Here is an 8,900-nt window from a genome sequence, read left to right on the forward strand (position 1 = left end):
GCAACCTAACAGTTGCAAGTTTTAGAAAACACATCGCAGATCAGTTTAATTAGGTCATTGTTTGATTCAGGTAACCAAAGTCCGACAATATGTTCTCTTCAATGTGTTTGATCTCAGCTCAGCACCAGTTATGTGGTTATCTTGTCTGTGTCCTTCTTTTTGGGTTGTATTTTGTTTAGAATATTTTCTCTCATAGGAAAACAGCTGCCTGTTCTAGGCCTCATATCCTATATCACACCACCGAAAAGTATAGAGAATGCTCTTTCTCAGCCCTAGAATTAGAACCTTAGGATTTACTTTATTTGGAAAATCTTAGGCCACATGCCAATGCTTATGGTAAGAAAATCTCATGTATTAATTGACTTATAAACAGGTTAGTGTTCATCAATAAAACAATGGTTTTTGAATAAATAAATAAATTTAACGTATTTAAAAATGAGTGTCTGGACAAGAAAATTCGAGATCAACCCCAGGAGCATGGATCCCCCACACATCATATCTACATATATCGAATTTAGATCTAGAGCTTGATGGATCAGAAGATTAAATGAGTAGTTGAAGACACCACACTTAACTTGGCAGAATTTCATCTGGAAAATGTTAACCCCAGAGGTTATGATTGTCAAGAAATGTGAACAGTCTGAGATTTTATCCTACTCGTCAAGCTAGTAAGTTAGCCTGCCACAATTCATGTTTGCTGGCAAGACACGAGAATCCTGAGTCAGACACAACAGTGTCAGAAGAGTATTAGCATTTTCACTAGTTTCCTCAGCCCCTGTTCCCACAGGCAATGCAGAGAGACCCAGGCAGTGCCGGCACATGCACTGGGTTGCAGTACAGAAAAGTCACACCCCGACCAAGATTAGGGAAACTGGATTAGTTTTTATAATGTTCTCTCAGCAAACCAGCCTGACCCCTCTGCCTTAGACAGAGTCATTATTTTTATTATACTGGGCAGTAAGCAAACCTTTGCTCCATAGAGAGATATTGTTTCTATCTTCCAAGGCCATTTTCTACACAAACATCCTTGAAAAAATGTTAGTGCCTCTGGTATAAGGCGTGGAAACGTGAGGGACCCGTGGAAAACTGCCTCCCAATAATATCTATCCCTCATTTCCACTCCATCTTGGCCTCTGGAGAATTTTCCCATGTGTATGGCATGCCATGGGCTAGTCTAATTAATCTGGCGGACAGAAGCTGCATCAAATCTGTTAATTTGTCTCCTACAGTATTTAATTAAGATTACTATCCACAGGATTCCAAGCAGCATGATGAGGCCAACCTTGTACCACAGGGGACCAACCAGGCCCTCCAGGATCCCACACCTAGCTAACTGAACAAATCCCATAGCACATCAGGGCCAATCTTAGAAAACGTGGTGGCTTTCTCCTTACGTTTCTGTGTTGACCTTTCCATTTGGGGAAAGGTATTAATCCAGACCCAGCAGGATATATTGGTGATTAGTCTGAGGCACCTCTCTCATACATAACAGCTTTGACTAGTAAGCTGAGACTGTATGCCTCCCAGGGCCTAGGTGGTGTCATTGATCACTTCAGCTGCATTAAAGTCAAGGGTAAATTTCAGAACACCTTTTCTGAATAGATGGCTCCTGTTGTAGGGCAAACAGCCCACAGGGAGTGCATAAATAACAAGTCAGCTAAGCCCCTGGGAAGCCCCAGGTAATAAGGGTAACTTCATTTTATATGGATTTCTGCAGTTTTCTGTGAGCTATGGGGTCTAATGGTAGTATTTCTAGAAGCAGGTGTCAGGTTGCTTAAAACCTGGGTTAAAACACATATTTAGAACCTACAAGTCCCTATGTGATCTGGCCTTTGCCCACCTTGCCAGACTTATCTTGTCCTCGCCTTCCCTTCACTCTTTGCATTCTTAAGTCCCCTTCTGATCACCATCCTCTCTCTTGGCCAGCTAGGACCTCAATATAAAATGCTTTTCCCATCAGTCTCAGCCAAATTAATTTGTATTTATCCATCATTATCTCTATCCTCTCCTACTCTCGTTATCCTGTTGTACTATATCTCATATTTCTGAGATGTTATGTTCTGCTTCATAGAACTTATCACAATTTTAGTTTGCATCTACTAGAGTTGTTTCATTAGTATCTATTCATTGCTTAACAAATGCTGGGGATGCATTTGTTTTTGTTTATCTTTTTATTCCTGCACTTTTCTAGCACAATCTCGGGGGACATATCCATTATTTAATAAATATTCATTAAGTGAATTCATTCTTTAGTATATTTAAAAGTCAGTGTTCAGAAATGATATTAGTGTCAAGCCCTCGGGCAGTTACCCTTCCTGCATCGGACGTGGCTCACCACAGTTGGCTGTAGCTTAATGGACCAGGAAAGGAGATCCGTTGAAAGACACCAGGTAAAATGCAGGATGGTATTATTAGCAAAGGAAGCATCATGTAAAGTGGGTGAAGAGATTTTTAAAGCATCTGGGAAAACAGACCTTGAAATTAGCAGCAGTCCACCAAATGGGCAGGCAACAATCAATCAAGAGGTGATTTAATTTATAACCAAACTCCAGGCTGCTTAGAAGGCTTAATAGAGAAGTCCTTCAGAGGGCCAAGGTATAGGAGATGGGGTCAGACGATCCTCAAGGGGTTCAGGGTGGGGAAGGCCTCAGGAGATGCCTATGAGATGGATCTGTTCAATCAAATGAAGAATAGTGAGTGTTCACATGACGCTGCCATTCCAAATTGACCTGGAATTCTTTTTATTTCACTGATACTTTTAGTGTTTTTATTAAGGGTAGTGCATTATGAGGACATTTATTAGGGTAGCAAAGACTCTAAAAATGTTTGCTTTCAATTATTTCCCCACTTGGTGATAAACTACTCAAAGTCAGTCACCTAGTGCTGTGCCTGGGTTGTACTGAGTACTACTAGCTCCATGAAGTTTTGTTCTGTGGGCTCTGGAGTGGGTTCCAACCAAGCTCTGCCTCTCTGGCTGTGTAACCTTGGAAGTTTACTGCACATCTCCTAGCTCGAGCTTCCTCATAGGGATAATAAGACTCTGAGGACTCTTGTGAGAACTGTGTGACCTAACGTATAGGAAGCCCTTAGGAAGTGTCTGGCACACTGTATCGTGCTTGATGAATATGAGCTTTCGGTTTAGGAGTATGATATCACATCCGTTCTACATTTTGATAGAGTTTGGGGATCTCAAAAACATTTGGAACATTAACAGCTATGCTAGCAGAGGTAGTCAGTGGTGACCGCAAGGCAAGAGGCTCACGTGGGGTTTTCTCCTTCAGGTTGTGAAGCAAGGATTCAGAATCCTTCCCTGTTGTGGTTCTGTCTGTGCCCTAGAGCCTCCAAACTGTGTTTCCCATCCAGCTGGCCAGTGAGTGACAAGAGAGTATGTAGGATCAAGCAGACAGTTCTAGGGGCCAAGTCTAGACATGATATAATTGCCTTGACCCAATGTTCTATTGGCTGGAATTCAGTCACATATTCCCATACAGATGCAAAAAGACTGGAAATTGTAGTCTTCAATATGCCCAGCAACTGGTAGGAAAAACTCGTATTTCTATTGCAACAGATTTCATTAATAACTACCACATATTCATGATTAGCTTGAAATAATGTTTTCATTGCATCTAGTCTGGTTTTATGAATGTTGTTATTTTCCTCACATTTGATTTTACAATTTTTTTGGTATTGGGCAGCTGGGAGAATGGGAGGAAAGAAGGCAACAACAGGGGCCTGCCTCCAAACAGACATCCTGAAATTGTTGGAGTTGTTTTTGTCTTGGAAACTAAAGGAACTTAGAGGTTTTTTCTAACGATATATATTGATTTCTCATTAAACTCCCTTTTAATTTAATTGTAGGATTAAATATTTTAAGTTTCATGTTTGACTTTGAGACTTGTTAACCTAAATATTTTTCTAGTATGTCTATATATATTACATATATATATATGTATATGTATATGTATATGTATATATGTTAACTATATGATACACTTTTATTAATTATTTCTCAGGAGACTACTGCTTCACAGTTTAGATGTTATCTCTATTTCACCAAGTAGAGGTATTTCACTCTTACACTAAGGCAATTGACCATATCAGTTTGACATCCACTGTTTCTTTAGCATTATTTTTGTTATTTTTTTATTCTCTATATTGTTAATTTATTCCATGAAGGGAGTTTTGGTTTATCTAAGCTAATAAACAAAAGTGGCTGAGTGTTCTTCTTAGTGCTTTTAAACCCGAGGGATTATCAGATGCATTACAACACCGTTAAGCTCAAGGCAATTTAATAACTGGCGTACTCCAAACCATAAGAAACATATAAAACAACTAGGGCAGTAACAGCTTAAGTAGGACATTTCCTTTCTAAACACTGAGAAATAGTAGCATTAGAATGTGTCATAATGGAATTAAACCTCTACTCCTATACAGTTTGACCCTGGCAATCACTTAAGACTATGAAACTAGTTATTGGCTAGTTTACCTTTGAGTCCTAGCAAGTGCTTCTCTTGCATGTCATCAGAAGCATCTGTAATATATTGATGGAGTATTATGTGAGGGACTTAGATTTGGGTACTGAGGTTATGTTAATGATGCCCCCTCTTAGGGACACCTGCTTTTGTTAGTACTACCCCGTTTCGGGACTTCTGCTCTGGGAGGAAGAGTCACAAGAGTTGGGTGTAAGCCTTAAGGTTTCTCCTCTATTTTTTAATTAAATTTATTGCGGTGACATTGGTTAATAAAATTATATAAATTTCAAGTGTACAAATCTATGATACATCATCTGTATACTGCATGTGTGTTTACCATCTGAAGTCACACCTTATGTTGTCACCATATATTTGACCCTCTTTACCCTTTACCATCTTCGTAATTTTTATGAGCTCTAAATCTAGAAAGTGAAACTTCAGTGTGCCTGGTGGGTGTTCTTGTATTAGGATCCATGGTAATAGGACTAACGGCACATAATAAATTGAATGGATTTCCCTCTAGGTCATATTCTTTCATATAATCTGTCTTAAGAACTCCTAAAAAGGGCTTAAGTGGAAGCTCAAGTATTGTAATTTTTCTATCCATGGTTTCTAAGTAGCTCTTTATTCAGCTGTACTTAGTGGCCACATGTAGGAGCTGCTTTAGCCCAACTATGGGTAACTAAGATTGCCTTAAAGGGAATCAGCATGAAATTTTTCTATCCAGTAAGATGTCAAGGGCATATTTTGGTCAGTGGGAACTTTCTGGACTTTGGCTGGAACTTGAGGATTCAGAAAGAAAGGCAATGTTATTTTTCTTTCATTTACTTTTTTCTTGACTGTTGTACTTTTGTGTGTTATGTGTGCTTAACAGCTCTGTGCAGTCTTATTGACTTCTAAACTAAGCAAATAGAACAAACTCTGGTGGTACAAAGTGCTAAGTGAGTGGGCCGCAGGGAGCACATTATACCAAACCTCTTCACTCACTGGGCTCGGGCTGACAATTTGCTCTCAGGTGCAATCCAGGAAGCTGGTTATGGTCTATCAAGCCCTAAATAACCTCAGTTTTGCTCACCTCAGAAATTAGCTGCTTCTTTTTATACCATCGCCACAATTAATCATGGGCCATCATTCTCCTGTCATATGTGAGAAACTTCCACAAATACTTCCTTGGCGAGCTCTTCCTACACCATGTCTCCCTTGTTTATAATGAGTGGAGGAGTAGAAGAGTGGTTAGGAGCAGGACTATTTTGAGATGGGTTCAAACTTCAGTTTTACTACATAATAGCTTTGTGATACTAGTTAATGTACCACAACCAATGCTACTGTTAATTATTTGAGCAGACAGAGCGCTTCTGTGTGTGAGGTAGTATTGTAAATTTTAGCAAATATCCTGTCAGCACTCCCAATCCTATCCTGCAGGTATTTTAGTTTCCCTGTTTTGTAGGTGAGGGCACCAAGAAAAAAACACGGAAAATTTAATTCTCAGATTCCTCAACTGGAAACTATATGCCAATAAAATGTTTTATAAACATCTTTAAAACATCTTCCTGCCCAGCTGGTGTGGCTCAGTGGTTGAGCATCAGCCCATGATCCAAGAAGTCACTGGTTCGATTCCCAGTCAGGGCACATACCAGGGTTGTGGGCTCAATCCCCACTAGGGGTTGTGCAGGAGGCAGCCAATCAATGATGTTTCTCTCTTATTAATGTTTCTCTCTCTCTATCCCTCTCCCTTCCTCTCTCTCTAAAATAAATAAAAATGTATTAAAAAAAACACAAACAAAAAAGATTCCTTAACTGGAAAGTAAGAATAACAGTACTAACCTAGTGGGAATATGTAAAGGATTAAATGAGATTTTGTATATAATAGTATTTTTCATTAAATATGTGCTAAATAAGTATGAGCTATTAATATTACTATCACAGTTATATTCAGGTTCTCTAGAGAAACAGTACATATATATAATAAAGAGGTAATATGCAAATTGACCCTCACACCCTAATGCCATCACAAGATGGCTGTGCCCACAGCGGAGGCGGGGTTCCCGTAATGAGCCATAATGAGTGATCAGCAGGGACCCGAGGCTGCGTAGTGCCAGGCCAGGCAGGGGGGACCTCAGGCTGTGCCCCCCACCCAGAGGGGCTTGACGGGGGACCTGAGTCTGCACCCGGCCACCTGGCGCCAGGCCAGGGAACCTGAGGCTGCACCCCCTGCCTGGCGGGGCTTGACAGGGGTGGGGCCGGCCGGGTCTGGGTCTCACACAATTTCGAGGAGCATGTGGGTGGGCGGGGACTTGATTCTGGGTTCTGCAGTGTGCCTCAAACTCTGACAGGAGGAAGATTTTCATATACATTTTACTAATTTTCTTTTATCTCTGTTACTTCTATTATAGAGAAAGGGTAAATAGCAATATTAAAATATTTCCTCTAATTAATTCCCTTTTACTGTGCATGAATTTCGTGCACAGGACCACTAGTGTGTGTGTGTGTGTGTGTGTGTGTGTGTGTGTGTGTATTGCATATAATTAGGATTAATTAATTTAGTTAGGATACAGCAGGTCCTCAAATAACATTGTTCATTCAATGTTACTTTGTTATAATATTGAGGAGATGCCATAGGAACTTATCTTTTGTTTATGTCAATTAGCCTATAGTAAAAGTGGTTTCATTATATGTCATTTTGCTTAAAGTTACAGCACCTTTCAACAACATTGAGGATTTACTAAATTTATAAATTTATTATAAGGAATTGGCTCATATGATTATTGAGGCTAGTAAGTCCAAAATCTTCATAGTGGGCTGGTGGTGTGAAGACCCAGGGAGAGACAATGTTTCAGTTCAAAGGCTGCCAGGCATTAAAAGTCCATGTTGTAGATGAAGTTCAAGGTAGCTGGTTGGAGAATTATCTTACCTGCAGACGTTCAGGACTTGAATTGATTGGATGAGGCCCAATCATGTTAGGATGCCAAACTGCCTTACTCTATTGATTAAAATGTTAATTTACACTAATATTAGTCTTCCTAGTTAAATGTTAACCTTACCCAAGAACACCCTAGCAGGAATACCCAGTATGATGTTTGACCAAATGTCTGCACCCATGGCCCATCAAGTTGACATTTGAAATTAGCCATCACAATAGTATATCTGAATCAATAATTTATATGAGAAATATATTTTCCCACTAAATATCATTTTCTTAGGAGAGTGACTTATGTCTTTTATTTTTGATATTTCAGGGCTTTATTTTTACCTGAGATTTAAAACTATGTATGGGGATATATATATATATATTGTTTTAAATCTAACCTCTATTTCATTTGTGTAGTAAGCACATTGCCTTTTTTCCCCTTATCTTGGAGAAGGAATGTCCTTCTTAAGTCCTGGATTCCTGGGAAGTTGGGCAACCATGAGGGATTTTGAGCAGTGACTCTTTTTTTCTTCAATGTGGCTGTTGTCAGGTGGGATGTACATAATTGTCATTTACATGAGTATTTGTTCTAAGGCTGAGACCCAATGGTTCATTCTTGTACCAAAAGTATATTTGCCCAGGAGTTGATTTTATAAGATCACCTTAATATCTGGAAGAACTCAGTCAAAATTCACACTTTTAATACTCTATTGCAGATAAATTTCTCAATTTCAGTTGTTAAAAAAAGAGAGGAAATATGATACCTTCTACTTATAAAACTCTAAATGATTTGTGTGCTGTTGTCACTACAACAGCATCTAGTCATTTCTAGGCCTTGAAATGGACCCTGGAAGATGTAATTTAACTTGCTTTGTGTACAAACATGCAACCATAATGAAATCAATGTGTTGTCTGGTTCTCTATAATCACACAGTGAAATGTATGTTTGTATGCAATTGGAGTAATTTGAAACAAAATACCATTTAATCAGAAGACCTCTGATAATTAATCATTTCCTATATCTACATGCCCCCTCCCCCAATTTATTTGCAAAAACCAATGCTCTCAAAATATTCATTTTAACTCTACTTGGCTCATTTTTTAGTGGTTCATTTTCAGCTCTAAAGCTGCTCTTTAACTTAATATTTTATGTACTAAGCGTCCATTTTCTCCACCTAAGCTGTTCTTAGACATTCAGAACCATAATAATACTGAAATTGCTGGTTTTAAGAGAAAAGCCAGAAGAAGGGATGCAATATTGAATATCTGGCTTCATACAGCAAGTTGAAACAGTATTAAAATAACACTAGAATGTGGTGAGTGGGCCAGTCACTATCTTAATTTGGGAAAACCAGGGCAGAAACAATATGGAGAGAAGCTGTAGAAAGGAAAAACAAAATCAAAAACAGATCAAAACAAAACCCCACTAAAAAGGCCAGTAATCTTGCAAGTCTGTCAGTCTATATTTTCTACAAATTGATTCTGCCTTATTCTACTTTAAGGTCCTTTTAGTAAACAAC

This window comes from Myotis lucifugus, unplaced genomic scaffold (assembly GCF_000147115.1).
Source record: "Myotis lucifugus unplaced genomic scaffold, Myoluc2.0 scaffold_9, whole genome shotgun sequence".
NCBI lineage: Eukaryota > Metazoa > Chordata > Mammalia > Chiroptera > Vespertilionidae > Myotis > Myotis lucifugus.